At 46.1% G+C, this 27023-nt stretch overlaps 1 protein-coding gene across 22 annotated transcripts in view; it reads right to left on the bottom strand.

Moving 5' to 3' along the window:
* The window catches only part of PTK2 (protein tyrosine kinase 2), a 345218-nt gene extending 331531 nt beyond the window's left edge, over positions 1-13687 (bottom strand). For 19 of the 22 annotated variants that reach the window (XM_063606932.1, XM_055116992.3, XM_055116998.2 and 16 more), the window contains exon 1: positions 13506-13661. The gene's annotated coding sequence lies outside the window, so the exon portion shown is untranslated. Of the gene's footprint in view, positions 1-13259; positions 13379-13505 lie in introns of those variants that run through there. The other 3 variants (XM_063606925.1, XM_055116999.2, XM_063606933.1) reach the window with 3 other exon arrangements.
* Between the last annotated feature and the right edge of the window lie 13336 nt (positions 13688-27023).

A 27023-nucleotide genomic window follows, 5' to 3' on the forward strand; every position in this document is an offset into this window, starting at 1 on the left:
ATTTCAACAGGCCAGGTGACGTGGCTCACTCCTATGACCCCAGCACGTTGGAATGCCAAGACTGGAGGATTGCTTGAGCACAGGAGTTTAACACCAGCCTGCGAAACATGACTAGACCTCGTCTCTACAAAAATGTTTTTTTAATTAGCCATGTGTGATGGTGAGCGCCTGTAGTTCCAGCTACTCCAGTGACTGAGGTCAGAGGATCACTTGAGCCTGGGAGGTTGAGGCTGCAGTGAGCAGTGATCACACCACTGCACTCCAGCCTGGAAAACAGAGTGAGACCCTGTCTCAAAAAAAAAAAAAAAAAAAAGTTAAACATACACCTACCATATGATTCAGCCATTCCAGTCCTAGTCCAACCATTCCCAAGAGATAGGAAAGTCTACACCCATACAAAGCCTTGTACAAAAATATTCAGAGATCTATAATAATCCAGTTCTCCACGAATAGATGTAGACCTTCGATGTAATCCCAAACAACATCTGGAAGAATTATTTTAGAAGTTGACAAGTAATTCTAAAACATATATTGATCTGCAAAAGGTCAAGAACAGCCAAGGTACTCTTGAAGAAGAGACAAGTAGGAAGGGTTCCACAATGAGATAAGACTTATTATAAAGCTATAATAACTTAGACAGCTTAGTGCTTGTGGAATCAAAGAATCTAAAAACACAGAGTCTAAAAGACACCCACATGGCTGGGCATGGTGGCTCATGCCTGCAATCCCAGCACTTTGGGAGGCCAAAGCAGGCGGATCACAAGGTCAGGAGATGGAGACCATCCTGGCTAACACAGTAAAACTCCATCTCTACTGAAAATACAAAAAAATAGCAGGGCATGGTGGTGGGCGCCCGTAGCCCCAGCTATTCGGGAGGCTGAGGCAGGAGAATGGCGCGAACCCGGGAGGCGGAGCTTGCAGTGAGCCAAGATCGTGCCACTGCACTCCAGCCTGGGTGGCAGAGCAAGACTCCATCCCAAAAAAAAAAAAAAAAAAAAGACACACACGTATACGGACAAGTGATTTACAACAAAGGTGGCGCTGCAGAGAAGTAGGGAAAAAGATACTCTTTTCAATAAATGGTGTTGGGATAACTAGATGTCCACATATTAAAATGAAGTTGATTTAATCCCTTCCTTATACTATACACCAAAATCAATTCCAAGTGAATTATACAGTTAAAGATAAAATGCAAAATTATTAAACATTTAGAAAATAACAGAGGAATTACTTCACAGCCTCAGGGTGGGGAAGACAAAAAAAAGGAGGAACTATAAAGAAAAAGACTGATAAACTGGACTACATTAAACTTAACTTCTGTTTATCCAAAAAACACTTTTGAGGCTGGGCACAGCAGCTCACACTTGTAATCCCAACACTTTGGGAAGCAAAGGCGGGAGGACTGGTTGAGCTCAGGAGTTTGAGACTAGCCTGGGCAACATAGGAAGACCCTGTCTCTAAAAAAAAAAAAAAAAAAATTTAAAATTAGCCAGCAGGGTGATACACCTGTATTCCCAGCTACTCAGGAGGCTGAGGGAGGAGGATTGCTTGAGCCCAAGAGTAGGAGGCTGCAGCGAGCTATGACTGCATCACTGCACTCCAGCCTGGGAAACAAAGCAAGACCCTATCTCAAAAAAACAAACAAACAAACAAAACAACTATTGAGAGTCAGTGAAACCGCATGCCACAAAGCAGGAGACAGTGGCAAGATATATAAACCAACAAAGGACATGGATTCTGAATATATACAGAAGCTACAAATTAATGAATTAAAAAAAAAAAGAAGACCTAATAGAAAAATACAGGCACTTGGCAAAACAGTAAATGCAAACGGCCAGCAAATTTATTTTAAAAAGTGCAACCTCGGCTGGGCACGGTGGCTCACACCTGTAATCCCGGCACTTTGGGAGGCCGAGGCGGGCGGATCACCTAAGGACAGGAATTCGAGACCAACCTGACCAATATACAGAAACCTCATCTCTACTAAAAATACAAAATTAGCTGGGTGTGATGGTGCATGCCTGTAATCCCAGCTACTCAGGAGGTTGAGGCAGGAGAATCGCTTGAACCCAGGAGGCGGAGGTTGCGGTGAGCCGAGGTTGCACCCCTGCACTCCAGTCTGGGCAACAAGAGCAAAACTCTTTGTCTCAAAAAAAAAAAAAAAAAAGAGCAACCTCATTATAATCAGAAAAAGGGTATTTAAAACCACAAGGCGGTACATTATAGAAACCATCAAAAGGGGTAAAGAGGGGAGACAGGTTCTAAGAGCAGAGAAGAGGAAACAGTGCTGAAGTAACCAGAGAAAATGGTCAATGATTGGAGCCTAACCTTTTAGTGACAAGTAACAGAAGAATCACGTATTTACTAACATTTCCTGAAAAGCTACTATAGGCCAAGCACTCTTAAAAGTACATTTAATGGTCATCGCAGAATATAACTGACTATAAGTTATAACTTTAACTCTCCTTGACCAATTTTTTTTTTTTTTTTTTTTTTTGAGACAGGGTCTCCCTCTGTCACCCAGGTTGGAGTGTAGTGGTGTGATCATGGCTCACTGTAGACTTGACCTCCCAGGCACAAGCAGTCCTCCCACCTCATCCTCCTGAATAGCTGGGACTATAGGCATGTACCACCACACCTGGCTAATTATTATTATTATATTCTTTGGGAGAGACAAGATCTCACCATGTTGACCAGGCTAGTCTCAAACTCCTGGGCTCAAGTGATCCTCCCACCCTGGCCTCCCAAAGTGCTGGGGTTACAGGCGTGAGTCAACATGCCAGGCCGACAAATTGTCTCAAGAAGAAATTGTTCCAGGCCGATTTTCCCACCATCTCATTTCTATTATTTTTGCTTTCATTGAGCTGCACAGTTGAGTGAAAGATCACAGTAGGAAATTCATGTGGAAACATCCTTCTCATTGTTTTTAGATTACATTATTTTAATTTTGTTTATCCCTACTTTTCTTCTCTATCTTGTTAACTTTCATATACTTAAATACCCTTTACAACAAAGACTATACAATAAAGTCATTTTAGTCTTTCTAATTGCCTCCCTTCAGATATTTGATCTTTCCTGAAACTCTTTACGGGGCTTTCATATATCTATATTCCTCAATTATCAACATGCTGAAAACCCAGAGAATGGACGGGAGACTCTTTTTCACTCCTTACATTATTTACTGACCACCTATAATGATATTATGATCAAGCTGTGGGGGACTCAAAGATACTTAACAGATAATACAGAATCCTCATCTCTGAGCTCACAACATTCTGTCTGGCAAGTTATGCGTCTAATTCTGCATAAGATATAACAGATTTAAGCGACATCACCAACTTCATCCTTGTGGACTGTCTAATTTTTATTTACCCTTTTCTTGGGAGAAAAGGGCAAAAGGCAAAAGAATGTATAGAATTTAGGCAATAATTCAACACCAGGAATAAAAATCAATTCACACAATACAGCTTCATTAGTTACCCCAAGACTTGGCAATCACCCTGACCCTGTTATTATATGCTAGCCAATTTTTCAGCACCAAAACAAAACCACCAGGGAGCTTGTGCCTTAAGCACCAACATGTACAAATACTCTCCTGATATTTGCCAAAAGCCACAAGTCCAAGAGCCATACAAACTGCTATTTCAATGTAAAATTGTTCATTCAAATTGCAAACCAAGATTAAAAATAATTAATCAGTATCAATCAGCATAAAACATTCAAAATCCCTAACAAAAGCAGTTTTGAGATATTTCCAAGATTTTGAAAATCCTAAAAAACATATTTAGATTCCTGAAGTGAGGGCAATCTCCTTAGCAAATCTAAGTGGTCAAGAAGACAACATACACATACCTCAAATTAAGACTAATTTTTGCCTCCTATGACTTGCATTTCTTTCAAAACACCCTAAAGCAGTGGTTCACAAACGTTAGCATGCATCAAAGCACCAAGATGGCAAGTTTAAAAACCTTGCGAGGCCAGGCATGGTGGCTCATGCCTGTAACCCCAACACTTCAGAAGGCCAAGGTGGGAGAACTGCTTGAGCCCAGGAATTCAAGACCAGCCCTGGCCACATGGTAAATACCCGTCTCTACAAAGTATGCAAAAATTAGCTAGGTGTAGTGGCATGCAGTCCCAGCTACTCAGGAGGATCACCTGAGGCTGGGAGGTCGAAGCCGCAGTGAGCTGTGATCACGCACTCCAGCAAGACCCGGTCTCAAAGAAAAACAAAAAAATTAAAAATGAAACAATAGGCCAGGCACAGTGGCTCATGCCCATAATCTCAGCACTTTGGGAGGCAGAGGTGGGCAGATCACCTGAGGTCAGGAGTTTGAGACCAGCCTGGCCAACATGGTGAAACCCCGTCTCTACCAAAAACACAAAAATTGGCCGGGTGTGGTGGTGTGCGCCTGTAATCATAGCTACTCAAGAGGCTGAGGCAGGAGAATTGCTTGAACCCGAGAGGCAGAGGTTGCAGTGAGCCGAGACTGCGCCACTGCCCTCCAGCCTGGGCAACAGAGTGAGACTTCATCTCGGAAAAAAAAAAAAAAAAATACAAAAATTAGCTGGGCGTGGTGGCATACCCTTGTAGTCCCAGTTACTTGGGAGGCAGAAGCAGGAGAATTGCTTGAACCCTAGAGGTAGAGGTTGCAGTGAGCTGAGAAAGTGCCACTGCACTCCAGCCTGTGCCACAGAGCAAGACTCCGTCTCAAAAACAAAACAAAATAAAAAAGCTTGCTGAACACCACCCTCAGTGTTTGATTCAAGAGGCCAGAGGTGGGGCCTCAGCACTTGCATTTCTAGCAAGTTTCTAGATGATAGTGATGCTACAATTCCGTCACTACTCTGAAAACCACTGAAAGCCCCTGGAGCTTACTGGAACGTGTGCGTGAACAGTGTGAATGAGTTACCCCCTCACACTATAGCAAGACTATGGTGGAATTCACTGAGAGGCAAACTGCAAAATCTCAGGGAGAGATTCTGTACCCAAATGTTGACTTCCATTACCTGAGTGAATGTATTTTGAACTGTCACTTTCAAAATGTTTTATCTGAACAGTAGCACAGCAGCAAAAGACTCTGAACAAGGTCAAGGATGAGCGGCACAGTGCATAACTCACACTTCAACATTAAGAAGATGTTTGTTCTTTTAAATGGTTTAGGGGCATAATGTTAAACCTTTGTAAAGCATCCAATTAATCCAGTTGATTAGCAAAAGATACATTAGAGCTTCTGGACCAGTAATCAAAACTTCCATCATTTTGTGTCACCTCAAACAATTTTCCATGTCTTCAGAACTTAGGATGAGTCCCAAACAATTCCTACAAGATTGATTTCTAGAAAAAAAGTTCCAAAATTATGAAAGAGCAGAGCAATATTTTTTTCCTGGCCCAAGTCTGATAGTAGTAATTTTAAATACAGTAGACAAAGGTGAAAAAGATAACTCCAAGTTCTTCCCTGGTATCAAAGCCCTATGTGAGTCTGAGCTCAGATGATCCGCTGGCCTCTGCCTCCCAAAGTGCTGGAATTACAGGCATGCGCCACCGTGCCTGGCCCCTATGTGATTTTTAAGTGACGTTCTTTACCAGGGCAAACAAAACAGTAGACACCTGGCTGATGCAAGTAACAGTTCTCCAATAATCAATACACCTGGGTTCTTTCATTTACTCATTCAATAAATATTACTGTGTAAGACACTGGTGATTCAATAATGTATAAAACAAAGTTTATGCCCTCGTGGGGCTTACATTCTCACAAGACAACACACATTTCACTACAAAATATGTAACACATAAAACTGTTAAGCTCTTTCATTGGACCAACAAAGACAAACATATAGTGTTTTGGTCAAGAGAGACACAGACACAACAAGCACCTACAGTTCACAGCAGAATCCAAACCCAAAATGCAGGAATTTTAATAAGAATATGAGGGCAAAAAAGAGACCCTAGGCACAGATAACCCACAAACATGACTTTTTTTTCTTTTTTGAGACAGAGTCTCACTATGTCGCCCAGGCTGGAGTGCAATGGTGCAATCTCAGCTCACTGCAGCCTCGACCTCCCAGACTCAAGTGATCCTCCCACCTCAGCTTCCCAAGTAGCTGGGACTACAGGCACACGCCACCACATTCATCTAATTTTTGCATCTCTTGTAGAGACCAAGTTTTGCCATGTTGCCCAGGCTGGTCACAAACTCCTGGGCTCAAGCGATCTGTCCACCTCGGCTTCCCAAAGTGGTGGAATTACAGGTGTGAGCTACCGCACCCCACCCAAAGGTATGATTTTTGTCATTTATCTGTTTCTGAAAAAAATGAATTTATAGTAAAGAAAATGTATATCAGTAAGATTCGGGTAGGATTTCAATTAAATAAAATTTAATTAAACATTGTAAGGAAATACTTTCATGTTCTTAAAAACATGTAAACTTTGTAGTGATGCTACTAGTGTTTCTCTGAGGCTTCCAACTGCTAAGGGGGAGGACAGTGCCACTAAGGCAAAAACAACTATTTCCTGCTTTTGTCTATAAACCATTTCATTAGAGTATTTATGCAAATCAAGCTAAAATTAACAGCATTTACTAAAAAGTTTTTAAAAACTTAAGATTTGCAGCAACCCTGCATCGAGCAAGTCATCAGTGCCATTTATTCAACAGCATGTGCTCACTTTGTGTCTCTGTGCTACATTTTGGTAATTCTCACAATATTTCAAACTTTCTCATTATTATTACATCTGTTGTGGTGATCTGTGAACAGGGATCTCTTTTTATTTTTAGAGGCAGGGTCTCACTATGTTGCCCAGGCTGATCTTGAACTCCTGGCCTCAAGCAATCCTCCCAAAACAATGGATTACAGGTGTGAACCACTGCACCTGGCCTATGATCAGTGGTCTTCGATGTTACTACTATAGTTGTTTTGGGGGGACCATGACCTGTACCCACATGAGATACACATTTACTCTATAAACATGTGCATTCCCACTATTCCACTTACTGGGCCCCTGTCTCTTCTGCTCTCCTCCCTCTCCTGTGGCCTGCTATTCCCTGAGATACAAGAATACTGCAATTAGAACAATTACTAATTCTATAATGGGCCGAAGTGGGAGGATCATCTCAGGTCAGGAGTTCAAGACCAACCTGACCAACATGGAGAAACCCCATCTCTACTAAAAATACAAAATTAGCCTGGTGTGGTGGTACATGCCTGTAATCCCAGCTACTCAGGAGGTTGAGTCAGGAGAATCGCCTGAACTGGGAGGCAAAGGCTGTGGTGAGCTGAGATCTCGCCATTGCACTCCATTCTGGGCAACAAGAGTGAAACTCTGTCTCAAAAAAAAAAAAAAAAAGGGGGGGACAGGCACGTGGCTCACTCCTATAATCCCAGCACTTTGGGAGGCCGAGGTGGGTGGCTCACAAGATAAGGAGATCAAGACCATCCTGGCCAACATGATGATGAAACCCTGTCTCAACTAAAAATACAAAAAATTAGCCAGGCATGGTGGCACGTGCCTGTAGTCCCAGCTACTCCAGAGGCTGACGCAGGCGAATCGCTTGAACCTGGGAGGCAGAGGTTGCAGTGAGCCGAGATCGCACCACTGCACTCCAGCCTGGCGACAGAGCAAGACTCCGTCTCAAAAAAAAAAAAAAAAAAGAAAAGAAACTCTATAATGGCCTCAAAGTGTTCAAGTGAAAGGAAGAGTCCCGCCTATCTCACTTTAAATCAAAAGCTAGAAATGATTACGCTTAGTGAGAAAAAACGTCAAAAACCAAGATAGGGCCGGGCACAGTGGTGATGCCTGTAATCCTAGCACTTTGGGACAAGGTGGGCGGATTGCCTGAGCTCAGGAGTTTGAGAACAGCCTGGGGAACATGGCAAAACCCCGTCTCTACTAAAAAAACAAACAAACAAAAGTAGCTGGCCATGGTGGTGCATGCCTGTAGTCCCAGCTACTTAGGAGGCAGAGGTTTCAGTGAGCCAACATTGCATCACTGCACTCCAGCATGGGGCACAAAGCGAGACTCTGTCTCAAAATAAATAAATAAAAGAAAAGAAAATAAAAAAGATAGGCCAAAAGCGAGGCCTCTTGTGCCAAACAGCCAAGTTGTGAATGCAAAGTAAAAGTTATTGAAGGAAATTAAAAGTGCTACTTCAGTGAACACGCAAATGATAAGAAAGTAAAACAGCCTTAGCCGGGTGCAGTGGCTCACACCTGTAATCCCAGCTACTCAGTAGGCCGACACCCGAGAATCACTTCAACCCGTGAGGCGGAGGCTGCAGTCAGCCAAGATCGCGCCACTGGGTGACAGAGTGAGACTGTGTCTCTTAAAACAAAACAAAACAAAACAAGAAAGGAAAAGGAAACAGCCTTATTGTTGATATGGAGAAAGTTTTAGTGGTCCAGATAGATCAAGCCAGCCATAACATTCCCTTGACCCAAGGCCTAACAAGGCCTAATTCAGAGAAAACTCCTCCTCTTCAATTCTGTAAATTGATGTGAGGAAGCTACAGAAAAGCTGGAAGCTAGCAGAGGTTGGTTTGTGAGGTGGAAGGAAAAAAGCCATCTCCACAGCATAAAAGTGCAAGCTGAAGCAGCAAGTGCTGGTGGAGAAGCTGCAGCAAGTTATCGAGAAGATCTAGCTAAGATCACTGATGAAAGTGGCTACACTAAACACATTTTAAATGAAGAAATCACCTTCTATTGGAAGATGCCATCTAGGACTTTCATAGCCAGAGAGATGAAGCCAATGCCTGGCTTTAAAGCTTCAAAGGATGGGCTGACTCTCGTTAGGGGCTAAGGCAGCTGGTGATCTCAAGTTGAAGCCAATGCTCATTTCCCATTCTGAAAATCCCAGGGTCCCTAAGAACGATGCTAATTCTACTCTGCCTGTGCTCTACAAATGGAATAACGAAGCCTGGATGATAGCATATCTGTTTACAGCATGTTTTACTGAATATTTTAAGCCCACTGTTGAGATCTACTGCTCAGAAAAAGATTCCTATCAAAATATTACTGTTCATTGGCCAAGTACCTGTTGTCCAAGAGCTCTGAGAGAGATGTACAAGGAGATGAATGAGGTTTTCATGCTTGTTAACACCACATCCATTCTACAGCCCATAGATTAAGAAGACATTTTGACTTTTAAGTCTTAAATATATTTCATAAGGGTATAGCTGCCTTAGATAGTGATTCCTCTGATAGATCAGGGCTAAGTACATCGAAAACATGCTGGAAAGGATTCACCATTCTAGATGCCATTAACATTCATGATACATCAGAGGAGGTGAAAATAGCATTATGAACAGGAGTTTGGAAGAACTTGCTTCCAACCGTCATGGATAACTCTGAGGGATTCACGACTTCAGTAGAGAAAGTAAATGCAGATATGGTAGAAATAGCAAGAGAACTAGAATTAGAAGTGGAACCTGATGATGTGACTGAATTGCTGCAATCTCATGATAAAACTTGAACGGATAAGGAGTTCCTTCTTAGGGATGAGCAAAGAAAGTGGTTTCTTGAAATGGAATCTACCCCTGGTGAAGATGCTGTGAACATTGTTGAAATGACAACAAAGGATCTAGAATATTGCATACACTGATTGATAAAGCAATGGCAGTGTTTAGGAGTATTGAGTCCAATTTTGAAAGAAGTTCTACTGTGGATAAAATGCTTTCAAATAGCATCACATACTCTGGAGAGATCTTTAATGAAAGAACGAGCCAACTGATGTGGCAAACCTAATTGTTGTCTTATTTTAAGAAACTGCCTGACATCTCAGCCTTCAGCAACCACCACCCTGATTTGTCAGCAGCCATCACCACTGAGGGAAGACCATCCACCAGCAAAAAGATTATGACTTGCTGAAGGCTCAGATCATCAACAGTATTTAACTAGGTCATGTACATTAGCTGGGCACAGTGACTCATGTCTGTAATCCCAGCACTTTGGGAGGCCAAGGTGGGAGGATCACTTGAGCCCAGGAGTTCACGACCAACTTGTGCAACATAGGGAGACCCCATCTCTACGAAAAATGTAAAAATTAGCTGGGAGTAGTGGTATGCACGTATAGTGCCAGCTACTCAGGAGGCTGAGGTGGGAGGATCACTTGAGCCCAGGAGTTCACGACCAACGTGTGCAACATAGGGAGACCCCATCTCTACGAAAAATGTAAAAATTAGCTGGGAGTAGTGGTATGCACGTATAGTGCCAGCTACTCAGGAGGCTGAGGTGGGAGGATCACTTGAGCCCAGGAGGACCAGGTTGCAGTGAGCTATGATTGCACCACTGCACTCCAGCCTGGGTGACAGAACAAGACCTTGTCTCAAAAAAAAGAAATGTACATTGCTTTTTTAGACATGTTACTGCACACTTACTATAGTGTAAACCTAACTTTTATATGCACTGGGAAACCAATTTGTGTGACTCATTTTATCGCAGTGGTCTAGAAACAGACCAAGATATGCCTATACTACAGGAACTAAACTTCTCAGATGTTTTTCACTAGCAAAAAAGAAAAATTCACTTCAAATATGATACAAACAGTATAACTTTTAATGTTACTGAAATTTAAAACAAGAATTGATCTAGGTCTAAATCTACATCAGTTTAGAATGCCTAAACTGAAAATGTTAAATTTCAAAACTGAAACTTTATAAACACTTTGAAATGCATCTTTTGTAACTCAAGATAATTTTAATTATTTTCTAAAAATTAAGACATCATAAAATACAAGGGGAAAAAGGTTTCCATAACCTTTAGAGATATGAACTAAGATCCTACCTCTCTAACTCAAATCAACATTCAGGAAAGGACAGTTTTCAAAATTATTTTTTACATTATAGAATACAATATAAATAATTTCATCTACAGGACCTAATCATTTTTTTTTAAGGAGGCTACCTTTAAAACAACAGGATCTTCAGGCCGGGCGCAGTGGCTCACGCCTGTAATCCCAGCACTTTGGGAGGCCAAGGTGGGCGGATCATGAGGTCAGGAGATCGAGACCACCCTGGCTAACACGGCAAAACCCCGTCTCTACTAAAAAATACAAAAAAATAGCCGGGCGTGGTGGCGGGCGCCTGTAGTCCCAGCTACCTGGGAGGCTGAAGCAGGAGAATGGCATGAACCCGGGCAGCGGAGCTTGCAGTGAGCCGAGATCGCGCCACACTGCACTCCAGCCTGGGCCACAGGGTGAGACTCCGTCTCAAAAAAAAAAAAAAACTATTTTCTTAGACAATTTCTCCAACTCCCTAGAAAGAACAGTTATCTGACTAGCTGGAGAACATGATTTTGAGGACTGAGGGAGTAAGTTATGTAATTTCCATCAAGAAGCATGGTGCTTTTCAGAAAACATTTTAGTATAAAACGTTTTAATGATCCTCACTGCCTCCTCACAATTTCACTGCTGGATTCATGGAACTTCACTCCTAATCTAACATTATTCACTTTCAATGGGCTTCCAGCCTCAAATAATAAGGCTTTTTAAGTCCCATCTCCTCTCAGAGTTTGCCCCAGTATTCTTTGCCCCAAACCGTAAACATGGAGTTTTGATTTCCATGTCTTTATTTAACCAATGACTTGCTTCTTGATGCATCACCACTGAATGATGTATGGGTCCTTCTAATCAGCGTCTACACTGAAGTCTTAGGTGATTGTCGGCTCCCTTATAAAGGAAACGTGTTTTAAACAATCTGTGCCTGTGTTCATTATTAAACTAGATTATTTGATAGTGACCTGAAATTCTTTAAAGGAAAACGTTGTAATATTGATCTTGTTGTTTCTGCAGTTTAATAAACAAGAAGGTTCAAAGTGATGGTAGGTTCAGCCTGTTTTTCCCCTCCAAGGATAACCACAAATACAAAACACAAAGATATTGGGACACAAACATCCTTAAAATGTTCCTTGTTTGAATATCATAGGGCTTTTCTAATTAATTGGCTAGTATAACTGGATGAAAATATTATCTATACTGTACCCCAACAAAAATACGTTGAATGCTAGTTTACTTTTATGTGTCTTGTAACTAGTTCATCCGTGTGCTTGCATCGCACTGTTCATAAGTTTTCAAATATGGGACGGAGTGCTCAACTCTCGAAGACATCATTTTCATTACCCGTTTCCCAAATAAAATATTAAGGTTGAGGCTCTGGTATTTCATTTCAAATAGTACTGGTCTGTTTTTCCAGCCATGAAAACGTTTACACTCTAAGTAAAAATCCTAGCGATGGTTAAGTCTTAAATACAAATCCCCAAACTCTTGCACTGCCTTCAGCTTTCAGCTTGAATGTATAACCAGTTCCCATAATTACTACAATATTACTATTATCTTAGTCTCATTGCCAAAAACCCAGCTGCAGGCTAACTATGCAAGAATGAGACACTGTTGAAATGACTCGGAAAAAAAAAAAAAAAAAGAAACTTTACCCTCACTGAATTTAGCTACAAAATTCTGCAATTAAATGAAACCAATTCACACACACACACACACACACACACACACACACACACACACACACCTTCTTCTAAGAAAGAACAGGATGCCGCTACACAAGGAACCCAGAGAGAAATTCCGCAAACAGTTGCGCCTAAGCCACCGCGGCAGAGTCGGGGGCTGGGGGCGGAGAAGAGGAGAAAACTTGGGAAGCACAATGACTCCAGTGAGGACTTCAGTGAGGGCTCCAGGGCTCCCGCCAAGAAACCCACGGGGCTCTACCAAACTTGCGGGTTTGCGTTCGGGGACACGGCGGGCTTGGGGCTCGGGCACCGGCAGGCCGCTCGGAGCCCACCCTTGGCTGCCCGCGAGGCCGCGCCCGGGGACGGAGGTCGGGCCGTCGCGAGCCTCCCTCTCGCGTCCGGGCGAACCCTGCCGGCGTCTCTGCGATTTCCCTCTTCCTCCTCCTGCCTCTCCCCTTTTGTTTTTCAGGCATTGGGTCCGCTCCGGCGGAGGCCGGCCCGTCCTCCCCGCGCCTCTGTCCGCCCTGCGCGCCCCCAGAGCCCCGGCCTCCTCGTCTTCCTCAGGCCCCTCGGCCTCTCCGCGCGCCCGGCCTTTTCGAAAGCCGCCCCCCCCATCCTCCTCACGTCTCCCGGACTCCCCACGTCCCCCAGCCTTTCTGTCTTCCCCGAACCCCTTGCCTCCCCGCGCGCCCCCAAAACCCCCGACCTCCTCGAGCTCCCGGCCTCCCCACGTCCCTCAGCCTCCCAGTCTTCCCCAAGCCTCCCGACCACCCAGCGCCCCGAACCCCCGCCTCCCAGCGCGCCCCCTGACCTCCTTAAGCCTCTCGGCCTCCGCGAGGGCCCCCAACCCCCTCACGGCCACCGGCCTCCCCTCCTCCCAGAACCGGGGCCGGGGGCGCGGGAGGGGCCGGTCTCCGCCGCATCCGCCTCGGGACTGGTTGGGCGGCCCCGCTCTGCCCCTCCGCCCTCAGGGCCGCGGCCCAGCCCACGACCGCTGCACAGAAGGAGCCCGCCCAGCCCCCCGACCCGCGCCCCGCGCCCGGCGCCCCGCACTCACTCGGACCGCGGCTCGGCGCCGTGAAGCGAAGGCAGACGACGACGGGGCGGCGCTGGGCGACAGCAGCCGCGCTCCCTCCCACGCCTCACGCCGCGGGCTCACAGTGGTCCGGGACCGGCGGCGGCGGCGGCGCGGGCTCGCGCCCTCGAGGCCGTGCTGCGTCGGCGCGGGCCCGCGCGCGTGCGCGGCAGCCGGCTGAGGCGCGCGCCCTCTCTCGGCAGCGCACGCCCGACCCGGTCTCAGTCCGGAGTTGCCGCCTCTCGGGGGGACTGGGCATGCGCGCCGCCCCCGCGCATGCCCAGCGCGCCGCTAGGCTCCGCTCGCGTAATTTGTCCTGTAGTGACCGCGCCGGGGTTTCGGGGTGGCCCGAGGCTGCGCGCGGGCGTGGCGGCCGGACAGGGAAAGCCCTGGTCTCGGGGGTGGCCGGGGTCGCCCCGCCGAGCGGACATCCTGGGGTCCCACCCGCCGCGCTCTCCGCCAGCGGGATTAGACGGAGTTCGGGAAAGCCCTCCCCATCTCCTTCCCTGCCCCCAAATCCCGAAGGGGCCCCCTCTGGAGAACCTCACTCCTGAGCGGCCCTGCGGCCCCGCCCCCAGAGTTGGACGCCCGCTGTCGGGCACCCGCTGCGGGCCCCGGGCCTTGCAGTGCACTCTCCAGGCACCACACCGACCCTAACGAGCGGTTCCTGGGCCCTTTTTGCAGATAAGGAAACTGAGGCTCAGAGATTCTTTTCATGGCATTATAGCTAAGTTGGGCTGGGCCATTATTTGATTTTGGAAGATGAAAAATCATGAAAGGGACTTAGAAGTCCACTGGAGGTAGACAGGTTACCTAAATGAACGCCAGCAGGGAACGAGCCCCGCAATCCCTCCCGAGGGCTACAGACTTGAGACAGGCTCCAGGAAAAGGAGGGAAGGCTCGCCCGGACACCGACCCGGGCTTCCGCGGTGTGAGCCAGTTTCAGCGAGGAGCTAGTTGGTTATGACCGGAACGTGCCGTAGGTGGGGTGGGGGAAATAGCAAAAGGCGAGGTTGGAGGGATTGAAAAATGCAGACGGCTGCGTGGGGCTTGCTTAGGTGCCTGGAGTTTATTCTTAAGGCAACAGGGAACCTTTGGAGGGCTTTAAGCAGAAAGTGATAACTGATATGTGTTATTTAAAAAAAAAAAAAAAAGTCACCCTGGCAAGCTTGTGGTCGGAAATGAAACCAGAAGAACCCTCAAGGCTGCAACTTTCATTTTTATGGTGTCATTTTGATGCTAACCACAAGCCAGGAAGCAGGACAGACAGGCACCGAGGCCTTTTGAAAGGTGAACACCCTGAAGCCCAGAGAGGTGACACACGTCATTGCATTAGGAGCTTTTATAAAAGTAAAAATGAAGTAAAATAAAAAGCTTTTGCTTATCAAGATTTTACTATATTTATTTGTTTGGGTTGTATTGTTCTTTAATGAGATGTATTAAGGTTGGTGTTTTTCTGGGTTTTGTTACTTTTTACTACATATGAAATTGTAAGGAATTGCCTCTCCATGCCAGCCTCAGGCCTTTGCGCGTGCTATTTGCTCTGCCTGGAACTTCTTGCTCCTCACTTCGTTCAATACCCTGCTTATATTATCACCTCATTGATACAGCCGACCACTCCATATAATAAGAACCACCCACTGCCCTGCTATCCTCGCACACAGTCCGCACTTAGTCTGCTCTGTTGTTCACCATAGCCCAACACTGTGTTCTTGTTTATTTCTTGATTGTCCGCTCTCTCCACTAGAATCTTAGATTCATTAGAGCACGGGCTTTGTTTTGTTCACTAATACGTCCTGGCACACAGTAAGTATTTGTCAAGTGAATGAACGAAGCTTTGGGTGATGTGAAGTGAGAGTTTATTATTATTATTATTTTTTTTTTTTTTTTTTTTTTTTTTTTTTTGAGACGGAGTCTCGCTCTGTCGCCCGGGCTGGAGTGCAGTGGCGCGATCTCGGCTCACTGCAAGCTCCGCCTCCCGGGTTCACGCCATTCTCCTGCCTCAGCCTCCCGAGTAGCTGGGACTACAGGCGCCCGCTACCACGCCCGGCTAATTTTTTGTATTTTTAGTAGAGACGGGGTTTCACTGTGTTAGCCGGGATGGTCTCGATCTCCTGACCTCGTGATCCGCCCGCCTCGGCCTCCCAAAGTGCTGGGATTACAGGCGTGAGCCACCGCGCCCGGCCGAGAGTTTATTATTAAAAGGATAAGAAAAGCATGGGAATTAAAAGAGGAGAGTGGAGGCACAAAGGGACTGCATTAAGGATAACTTTGGGGGAAGGGGCTGCACTTAGCATAGTAGACTAAAAATGGCCATCAATTCTTTGACACTTTTCCCAAGAAGAGGTGGAATTTATTCACCCCTTGAATGTGGATGGATCTTGTAACTTGCTTTGACCAATGGGATGTGTCACAAGTGACATTGTACAAATTCCAAGCCTAGGCCTCAAGAGGCCATGCTGCTTTCATTTTCCCCCCTTAAGCCCAAGCTAGCCTCACGAGGAGGCCGTGTGGAAGAGAACTGAGGCACCCTGGCCAACAAGGTGCCACCTCCAGACATGTGAGTGAGCTGTACTAGACCACCCAGCCCCTGTGGAGCATTCAGCCCACTGCAGCTACATAAGACCTGGAGAGACTGATGGAAGAACTGCCCAGCTGAATCCAACCCAAATTGCCAAACCACAGAATTGTGAGCCAATAAAATACATGTGGTTTTAAGCCTTTAGGTTTTAGGGTAGTGTGTTACACAATATTGTTTCCTGGACTCTGCCACGATACATTTGAAATTGACGTTCTTGAAGGGCGGCTTTGGTTATTATTATGCTTAGTAAAAGAAGAAATCAGAAAACGGTGGGAAGAAGTGATGCAAAGGAGAAGGGCAAACAGAGATACAAACGGGAAAAGGGACAAACCTAGGAAACAGTGGCTTGTCTTACCTCTTGGGCACACTTTGTGGTGCCTGAGAACTCAGGTTTAGGAGTAAGATGAACATTGGCACAGACCCAGGCTTAAGTTTAACCATTCACCAATAAACCTGTGAAGGTTGTATAATGTCTCTGAGCCTCAATTTCTCATCTGTGAAATGGAGGCTCTAAAGGATGTACATTAGAATTAGGCTGTAGAGAGGCCGGGCGCGGTGGCTCACACCTGTAATCCCAGCACTGTGGGAGGCCAAGGCGGGTGGATCATGAGGTCAGGAGATTGAGACCATCCTGGCTAACAAGGTGAAACCCCGTCTCTACTAAAAATACAAAAAAATTAGCCAGCGTGGTGGCGAGCGCCTGTAGTCCCGGCTATTCCGGAGGCTGAGGCAGGAGAACGGCGTGAACCCGGGAGGCAGAGCTTGCAGTGGGTGGAGATGGCGCCACTGCACTCCAGCCTGGGTGACAGAGCAAGACTCCATCTCAAAAAAAAAAATTAGGTTGTAGAGGAAACAAACCATTCTCATAAAACAGCAGGGTGCTTAGCATATATAAGTGTTATTGATCGACTATAGCATTGCTTTATCGATTACTAATAATTTGCATGATGATGGAGGGGTATGCAAAGGACCACCAGAGTCAAGGAAGGCTGACTTCTCTCAGTCTCTGTGGGTCAGAACCTGTATACACTGTCTCTAGACCTCATAGCAACCCTGTGATGTAGACGCTATTATCGGCACCTCCATTTTATAAATTTGAAAACTACTGCTCAGACGGCTGGGCGCAGTGTCTCACGCCTATAATCCCAGCACTTTGGGAGGCCGAGGCGGGCGGATCACTTGAGGTCAGGAGATCGATACCAGCCTGGCCAACCACAGTGAAACCCTGTCTCTACTAAAAATACAAAAATTAGCCGGGTGTGCTGGCACGTGCCTGTAATCCCAGCTACTTGGGAGGCTGAGGCAGGAGAATTGCTCGAACCCAGGAGGCGGAGGTTACAGTGAGCTGAGGTTGGGCCATTGCACTCCAGCCTGGGTGAAGAAGCAAGACTCCATCTCAAAAAAAAAAAGGAAAAGAAAACTACTGCTCAGAAAAAAAAAAGAAGAAGCAGCAGCAGCAGCAATGAGTCAGATAGCAGGGCTGGAATTCAAGGCTGCATCTGTCCAACTGCAAAGCCTGTGCCCCTTCCTCTCCCCAGTGCAGTCTCTGATGCACTCATATCCCATACAAAAAAAAAAAAAAACAAACAAAACAGAGAACACAATTTGGCTTCTCCCCTTCCTGCACTGCGCCAGATGGGCCGAGCGCTGACCTTGCGTGGGAAGCTTTCGGGAAGAGCTTCCTGTGTGTTGGCAGAGCAGCTGCAGTGAGCCTGGGAGCAGTTCCCCCTTGAAAAGCCCCCCACCTCCCTGGTCGGCTAAGGGCTCCCTCCCAGGAGGGGCTCACTCACGCTGGAGAAGCAGAAACACACATTAAGGCCAGGGGTGGATGCACAGTCATGGGGGCGTGGAAGCTGATATCACTGAAGAGACACTGAAGCCCAGGTTCCTGCCCACATCACAGCTGACCACCCTGCAGATCTGTCTGGAGAAGCTGGGATGAGAGAAAGTGAGACCCAGGGGACAGGTGCCTGGGGTAATTTTTGATCCAGTAAGATGTGCTTCTGGGAGCTATGGGCCTCTTACATCGCCAGGGCATGCTGGGCCTCAAGAATATGGAGAGTGGCGGAATGGAGAAAGGGTCTGACAGACCTGGCCTCCAATCCCAGCTCCCCACGTGACAACCCCATGGCCCCAAGCAGGCTGCTCAACCTCCCAGAGTCTCAGCTTCCTCCTCTGTAAAGTGGAAGAGCAGAAGGCAGGGGCAGGGGATGCCCCTAGGGAAGACATCCCGAAGGAAAGCAGGGGTAGAGGAGGGGGCTGAAGACAGATTCTCACCTCCAAATTCTGTCCCGTATAAAGTCAAATGGGCCCTTGCCCTCTGCCGAGGCCACACAGTCACCACTTACAGCTTGCCCAGGAGTGAGCAAAACAAATCCGTGGTCACGATTCAGGAACATTCTGGGCTCACAAGATAATTAGGCTATGGAGGTTTTTTGTTTTTTGTTTTTTGTTTTTGAGACTGAGTCTCATTCTATTGCCCAGGCTGGTATGCAGTGGCACAATCTCAGCTCACTGCAATCTCCGCCTCCTGGGTTCAAGCAATTCTCATGCCTCAGCCTCTCAAGTAGCTGGGATTACATGTGCCCACCACCACGCCCGGCTAATTTTTGTAGTTTTAGTAGAGACAGGTTTTCACTATGTTGGCCAGGCTGGTCTTGAACTCCTGACCTCAAATAATCCTCCCGCCTCAGCCTCCCAAAGTGCTGGGATTACAGGCGTGAGCCACCACGCCTGGCCTCTACGCAGGTTTTACTACAAGTTGAAATTTCACTTTCCATAGACACGTAATGTAGGAATGCAGAGATAGGGGGAAGAGGGCTCCCGCAGTGGGTGCCCATCTCCTGTGGGGACGTGGGAACAACTCTTCCTAGGTTGGGGAGCATCCCAGCCCCTCCTGCTCACATAGATCTCCCCCACTTTACCCCACCAGGGTGTTCCAGGGCTCTGTGGCACAAGAGGCGGTAACAGGGCCTCTTCTAGGTCTCACCCATACTCAGTGCCCACAAGTTCCCCCGAGTGGAAGTGAGCAAGCCCTGTCTGGAGGCTGAGCTGCCTAGAGCAGGACCTCACCGTGGGGATCTGTCCCAGGGATACTGCTCCCTGGCCTGGGCCTGAAGCCCACTCCCACCCCCACATCCCCTCCTTCAAAATACTGTGTGTGAAGGAAAATCCTCCCCTCCACAAGGCTCAGCAGGTCCAGGCCAGGGACAATCCCCCACCCTCCTGACCTGAGATACCCCTTTGTTCTGGACCTGGTAGCAAAGGCTCCAGTCACAGTTCATCCAGAGCTAACGAGTACTCTGTACCTGCTACTGTCCCTACAACAGCCTTTAGAGGGAAAAAGTGTTCACATTTTCTGGGGAATTCTGCCCCAAATCATTCATTATCTCCTTTACTTTTCACGACTGCCTTAGATAAGTATTACTAAGCATGTTTTACAGATGGGTAAATTGAGTCCACAAGGTGATGGCTATCCAGCTCCAGTCTACCCAGCAAGTAAGGGGCAGAGTCAGGATTCAAACCCAGCTTGTCTGGCTCTGAAACGGTGCTCACAGCACCACAGCACCTGCTGGAACAGGCTTGTGTCTTCGTGCCTGCCCTGAGGGCTACTAGGAAGAGAGTCTAGGTGAGGCCCACACGGCTTCTCCTTGCCATAAATTCTTCACTTTACAAAAACCATGCAGTTGCAGGGATGCCATCAAACCGATTCCAGTCATGGAACTGATAAAATTCCCTTTCTTTTTCTTTTTTTTTTTTTGAGACAGTCTCGCTCTGTTGCCCAGGCTGGAGTGCAGGGGCGCAATTTTGGCCTATTGCAACCTCTGCCTCCCGGGTTCAAGTGATTCTCATGCCTCCTCAGCCTCCCAAGTAGCTGGGATTACAGGCATGCACGACCATGCCCAGCTAATTTTTGTACTATTTTAGTAGAGATGGGGTCTCATCATGTTATCCAGGCTGGTCTCTAACTCCTGACTTAAGGTGATCTGCCCGCCTCTGCCTCCCAAAGTGCTAGGATTACAGGTGTGAGCCACCATGCCCAGCCTAAAATTCCCTTTCTTGATCTTTTTTATTGTTTTGGTTAGTATTAACTCCTCATTAAAGAAATGTCCTCTTTGCAAATCTTGCAAATTGTGTTGGAATTATGTTCAACAGAAGGCTTCCATTGTTTCCAGTTTGTAAAATTTAAACAGACTGCCACTCAGAAGAGTTCCCTTTTCTTTCTTCTTCTCAGCTTTGTTTTTTGTTTGTTTGTTTTTTCTGAGCTCCATTTTTGTATTTTCGGGGTTGTTTGTTTGTTTGTTTTGGAGATGGGATCTCGCTTCGTCATCCAGGCTGGAGTGCAGTGGCACAATCTCAGCTCACTGCAACCTCTGCCTCCTGGGCTCAAGTGATCCTCCCACCTCAGCCTCCCGAGTAGCTGGGGCTACAGGTGTGTGTTTGTATCTTTTGTAGAGATGGGGTTTTGCCATGTTGTCCAGGCTAGTCTCGAACTCTTGAGCGCAAGCCATCGTCTCACCTCGGCCTCTCCAAGTGGTGGGATTACAGGTGTGAGCCACCAGACCCCACCTAACTTGTACTAATTCTCAATGATCTAAAGCAATGCTTCTCAAACTGTCTGTAGTGTGGAGCAGTTCTTTCTTTTCATGTTGTGTGGACTCATACTCTTGTAAAATGTAATTAAAAATTAGAAATGAAGAATTAAAAAAGTAAATACTGGCCAGGTGCAGTGGCTCATGCCTGTAATCCCAGCACTTTGGGAGGCCAAGGTGGGTGTATCACCTGAGGTCAGGAGTTCGAGACAAGCCTGGACAACATGGCGAAATTCCGTCTCTACCAAAAATACAAAAATTAGCTGGGCGTGGTGGCATGCACCTGTAGTCCCAGCTACTCAGGAGGCTGAGGCAGGAGAATCACTTGAACCCGGAAGGCAGAGGTTGCAGTGAGCCAGGATCACGCCACTGCACTCCAGCCTGGGCGACAGAGAGAGACCCTGTCTCAGAGAAATAAATAAATAAATAGTAAAGACATACTAAACACAAGCCTAATTTTTTTTTTTTTTTGAGACAGGGTCTCGCCCTGTTTCCCAGGCTGCAATGCAATGGTATGATCATGGCTCTCTGCAGCCTTGACCTCCTGGGCTCAAGCAATCCTCTTGCCCTGGCCTCCTGATTAGCTGGGACACCAGCATGTGCCACCACACTCAGCCAATTTTTTTTCTGTTTTTTGTAGAGATGGAGTCTCGCTCTGTTGCCCAGGCTAGTCTCAAACTCCTGGGCTCAAGTGATCCTCCCACTTCGGCCTCCCAAAGTACTGGAATTTCAGGCATGAGCCAATTTTTGTTATTAGATTCAAAACAACTCTGTCAAATTGCTTTGAAAGTTTCTAAAACTCTTAATCTCTGTACTTCTCCCACTGTGAGTTGATAACAGTGTGCAGAGCAGCTGTAGTTCCATGCAACAAACTGTGGGCAGCATTAATTCAAAAGATTAACAAGGCTGGGGGCTGTGGCTCATGCCTGGAATCCCAGCACTTTGGGAGGCCAAGGCAGGCAGATCACCTGAAGTTGGGAGTTCGAGACCAGTCTGACCAATATGGAGAAACCCCATCTCTAGTAAAAATACAAAATTAGCCAGGCGGGCATAGTGGCACATGCCTGTAATCCCAGCTACTTGGGAGGCTGAGTCAGGAGAATCATTTGAATCCGGGAGGCGGAGGTTGTGGTGAGCCGAGATCGCACCATTGCACTCCAGCCTGGGCAACAAGAGGGAAACTCCATCGCAAAAAATAATAAAAAATAAATAAATGAAAGATTAACAAAAGACTTGGGCCAGGTGCAGTGGCTCACACCTGTAATCTTCAGCACTTTGGGAGGTCAAGGAGGGCGGATCGATTGAGCTCAGGAGTTCCAGACCAGTCTGGGCAACATGGCAAAACCCTGTCTCTACAAAAAATACAAAAATTAGCATGACATAGTGGCACATGCCTGTAGTCTCAGCTCCTCGGGGGGCTGAGGTGGGAGAATCGCTTGAGCCCAGGAGGTTGAGGCTGCAGTGAGCAAAGACTGCACCACCACACTCCAGCCTGGACAACAAAGTGAGGCCGTATCTCAAGAAAAAAGTTAAAAACATGAAAAATAGCCGGGTGCGACGGCTCACGCCTGTAATCCCAGCACTTTGGGAGGCCGAGGCGGGCGGATCACAAGGTCAGGCAATCGAGACCATCCTGGCTAACACGGTGAAACCCAGTCTGTACTAAAAATACAAAAAATTAGCCGGGCGTGGTGGCGGGCGCCTGTAGTCCCAGCCACTCGGGAGGCTGAGGCAGGAGAATGGCATGAACCTGGGAGGCGGAGCTTGCAGTGAGCCAAGGTTGTGCCACTGAACTCCAGCCTGGGTGACAGAGCGAGACTCTGTCACACATGCACACACAAAAAAACCATAAAAAATAAAAAAGACTTGATTCTGTTCAAAATGTACATATTTGAATATGCTTTCACCAAAATAGTATATATAAGGGCAACGTGAACAATAAAAAATTAATATTTTCATATATGTTTACAAAACAACTGTTTGCTTCTATGGCTGTATTTCTATTCCAAATCTTCTATTAAATGAAAAGTACAAACTATAATTAATTAATATCGAATATATTAATTTTATATCAAAATATATTAATTTTATATCAAATTTAAATATAGTTGAAATTTTTTAATTTAATGTCAAAATTATAATTAAATCTTGCTTAAATTTTAACAAAATTATTTGCATTCTCATATTTAATATTTTTCTAGTCAGCAATGTCAAGAATTGGTGTCATTCTTCACATGTTACTTCTACCTGTATATAATGTACACAACTTTTGCATGTACAAAATCTGTATACCTGCATATAATATACACAACTTTTGCATATACAGTATGCAAATCCAAAGACAATGGTTGAATGTTTCAAAATATCCTTCAACTGCCATGTGCAACGTGAATATCATGCTAAATGAGATAATGGTGATGGTTGCATAACTCTAAATATACTACAAATCATTGAATCATACATTTTTACAAAAAATAAAAAAAAAGGGAACTGACTCACTCTTGAAACTTCAGAGTCAGAGTCAGGCTGACCGAGGCATATCTGTTGAGGACTTTCACTCCATCTCTTAGCCTTACATTCAAGTCTCACATAGCTCTCCCCTTGTGATAACAAAATGCCCCCATCCACACAGTTTCCATCCTGTCCCTCCCATATAGAAAAGCCTGCGCCTTTTCCAGCAACTGAAGCCAAAGTCTCCTTGGCTTTGATTGGCCGGGCTCGGGTTCTACGCCTGGCCTGAAACTGGAGGTAGAGTCAACCCAAAACACAGGGACATGAAGTGGAAGGGGGCTTGTTGCCAGTAGAAAGAGAAGGGATACTGGAGATCCCCTCCTCGCCTCATTATTCTGGTAATAGAACCCCGCTCTTCCCTGAGGAACACGCCTCACCTACATTTCATGGGCCCAGTAGGGTGGCTAAGGGTGGGCCCAACTTGAGATGTTGGCAAGGTTGGTACCCAGCTTCCTGGGCCATTGACTTTCTCCCAGAAATGCCACTCTGGAGTCTCAGAGAGAAAAGGCAACCAGAACAGAGGCATTTCCATGAGACAGTGCTCCCAAGCTCCCGCATGAGAACTAGCATGGCTCCTGCAGAGCTGGCCCGGCTGCCTGGCTGCTGTCCCTCAGTTCTAGGATTGTGCTGTGTCCTCCCCTTTCTGGTTATCTTGAAATTGGCCAGAGTTTACCTGTATTGCTAACAAATGACCCTGACTGATAGAGACACCTACCCATACAATTGCTGCAGATCATTGACTGAGGTAAATATTGTACAACAGTTAAAATGAAAAAAATAAAAATAAAAAAGGATAATTGGCAACATATATGAAGTTATGGGCCCCCCAATTAATAATAGATGTTATTATTGTTGTTTCTCTCCCAAGGGTCTTGAGAACATTATTTTTTCTTTTTAATAGACCTTTTCAGAAAAGTTTTAGATTTACACAAAAATCAAGATGATGGTACAGAGATCCCATATACTCCACACCAATTTCCCCTATTACTAACATCTTACATTAGTAAAATACATTTGTTACAATTAATTAACAAATATTGATACATTATTATTAACAAAAGTCGATAATTAATTCGTATTTCCTTCATTTTTACCGAACGTATTTTTTCGGTCCCAGGATCCCATCCAGGACACCATATGACATTCAATCATCATGTCTCCTAAGTCTCTTCTTGGCGTTGACCACTTCTCAGAATTTCCTCGTTTTATTTATTTATTTAAGAGATGAGGCCCAGCGCGGTGGCTCACACCTGTAATCCCAGTACCTTGGGAGGACAAGGCAGGTGGATCACCTGAGGTCAGGAGTTCAAGACCAGCCTGGGCAACATAGTGAAACCCCATCTCTACTAAAAATACAAAAATTAGCTGGGCATGGTGGCACACACCTGTAATTCCAGCTACTCGGGAGGCTGAAGCAGGAGAATCGCTTGAACCTGAGAGGTGGAGGTTGCAGTGAGCCGAGATCTCACCACCACACTCCAACCTAGGCAAGAAAGAGACTCTGTCTCAAAAAGAAAAAAAAAAAAAGGAGAGAGAGAGATGAGGTCTTGCTATGTTGCTTAGGCTAGCTTTTTTTTTTTTTTTTTTTTTTTTTTTTTTGAAACAGTCTCACTCTGTCACCCAGGCTGGAGTGCAGTGGTGTGATCTTGGCTCACTGTAAACTCTGCCTCCCGGGTTCAAGTGATTCTCATGCCTCAGCCTCCTGAGTAGCTACAGGTGTGCACCACCACACCCAACTCATTTTTCTAATTTTAGTAGAGATAGGGTTTCACCATGTTAGTCAGGCTGGTCTGGAACTCCTGACCTCAGGTGATCTGCCCGCTTTGGCCTCCCAAAGTGTTGGGATTACAGGCGTGAGCCACTGCACCTGGCCTAGGCTAGCTTTGAAATCCTGGGCTCAAGGGATCCACTCACTTCAGCCTCTCAAGTAGCTAGGACTACAGGTGCATGCTACTGCACCCAGCAGAATTCTCTTGTTTTTTTTTTTTGACAGTGTCAAGGACTACTGGTTGGATGTTATTGTAGGATGAGCCACCATTGGAATCTGTCTGATTTTTTCCATTGAAAGTCTGGAATTATAGGTTATCAGGAGGAGGACCACAGAAGTAAATGCCATTATTCTCATATCTTATCAAGGGCACATACTATCGACCTGAATTGTGACTGTTGGTGTTGACCTTGTTCACTAAGTAGTGTCTGTCAGGTTTCTCCAACTTATAGTGACCCTCCTCACCCTCCCTTGAAAACTGTACACTTTGGGAAGAAGCCACTATGTGCAGCCATACTTCACGAATGAAGAGTGATGCTCCCCCACCGTGAGGGCGGGGTATCCACATAAATAATTTGGGATTCTTCTGCATAAGAGATTTGTCTTCTCCCATATTTGTTGATTTGTTCAGTCATTTATATCAGTAGGGATGGATACTTATTTATTTTGCTTTGAGTAATAATCCATTACTTTATTCTGTTGCTTTTAGGGACATTGTTAATGTCCCAAACACCTTCAAGCCTCACATCATCCATTCGAAATCGGACCAGTGTTTGGAATGGATGAGGGACAGCAGTGCCTCATGGCAGGAAATGAGCCACAGTGACGCACAGAAATCTCTTCCATGCGTGAAAACAGCCAGGTAGGCAGCAGGCCTGGGCAAGAGATTGATGGATCTAGTTATAACACTTGAGATCGCCTCGCATGACTATAATGTTCATTCCCTCATTCAAGCCACATGCGTTGAGCCCCAGGAATCACTGCGCAGCATGCTAAACCCCAGGTTGCTCACAGGCTGGTGGGGAATTATGACACAAAGCCATCTAAGCCATGTTGCTGCAGAGGTGATGTTTGCATTGAGTGTTAAAAGTAGACAAGGTCAGGGAAGGACATCCCTGGCAGAAGGCACAGCGTGTGTAGAGACACAGGAGTGTGAGATGACATGTCCTTTGGGGAGGAGGGCAGGCTTGGCTGGGTCATTAACAAGGCAGGCCAGACTTGGCCTGCCAGAATGTGGGGCTTGAGATTGTGGAGGAGAGAACAAATGGAATGTGAGTCAGTAAGGCTGCTAGCTACAGAAACCGACCCAAGAAGAGGTTTATTGGAAGGTGTATCAGTAGGATTAGCTTCAGCTGTGGTTAAGAGTCCCAACTACAATAGGGAAAATACAGGGGTTAATTCTGTCACACAAAACCCAGAGGCAGAAAGAAGAGAACTGATCTGGAGGCTCCATTAGTGTATCAGAGCCCCAGACTCTGTGTTTTTGCTCCACCAAACATGACTTCCATTCTCAAGATCATCTCAAGATCTAGGATAGCTGCTAGAGCTCCAGCCATTGCTTCCATGTTCCATGCAGCAAGAAGGAAGAAGGAGGAGGAGCCAAATGGCACTTTCCCGAAGGCTCTACCTAATGCTCTTGTATACATTCCTTAAGCAGGAAGCCGCTCACACGGCCACACCAGCTTTAAGAGAGGATGGGAAATGAAGTCTTTTAGCCAGCAAATCACAAATTAGAAAAAAAAAATTGGAGAGAATGAAATTGAGGAAGCACCCAGGAGGATCTGCCACAGAAGGATGCCAGGGGGTACTCAGTGAGTCAAAGGGAAACTGAGGAGCAGGAGATTGGGGACCTTCTAGAAGAACCCCTGCCCTGCCACATATACCACCTGGAATCTGGTCTTTTTTTTTTTTTTTTTTGAGACAGAGGCTCACTCTTTCACCCAGGCTGGAGTGCAGTGATGCAATCTCAGCTCACTGCAACCTCCACTTCCCAGGTTCAAGTGATTCTCCTGCCTCAGCCTCCTGAGTAGCAGGGACTACAGGCATGT

The sequence above is a fragment of the Pan paniscus genome, chromosome 7 (genome assembly GCF_029289425.2).
Source record: "Pan paniscus chromosome 7, NHGRI_mPanPan1-v2.0_pri, whole genome shotgun sequence".
NCBI lineage: Eukaryota > Metazoa > Chordata > Mammalia > Primates > Hominidae > Pan > Pan paniscus.